Raw genomic sequence first — 374 nt, forward strand, 5'->3', positions numbered from 1 at the left:
GCTAAAACTGAGAGAGAAAAGAAGAGAATCAAATACCGTTGCTGTACACAGGGACTAAGAAAGGAGACTGCAATGTGAGGGCGTATGTTTGTTGCTGTTGTGTTGTTTTGTTATAGTGGAGACATTCTGTGTTTATCTATTTGCGCATCTAAAAAACCCTAAACCCTAAACCCTAAACCCTAAACCCCATACCCTAAACCCTAAACCCTAAACCCTAGGAAGTAGGGTTTATGATGTTTATTATAATCTATACGTTGTCTCCTCTTCCTCAATGTCTCTCTAAAAGCTGTATATACACCTCAGTTATATATATATATATATATATATATATATATATATATATATATATATATACTATCGTATCTAGTATATTT

This window comes from Eimeria mitis, genomic scaffold (genome assembly GCF_000499745.2).
Source record: "Eimeria mitis Houghton genomic scaffold, Emh_scaff281, whole genome shotgun sequence".
NCBI classification, from domain to species: domain Eukaryota; phylum Apicomplexa; class Conoidasida; order Eucoccidiorida; family Eimeriidae; genus Eimeria; species Eimeria mitis.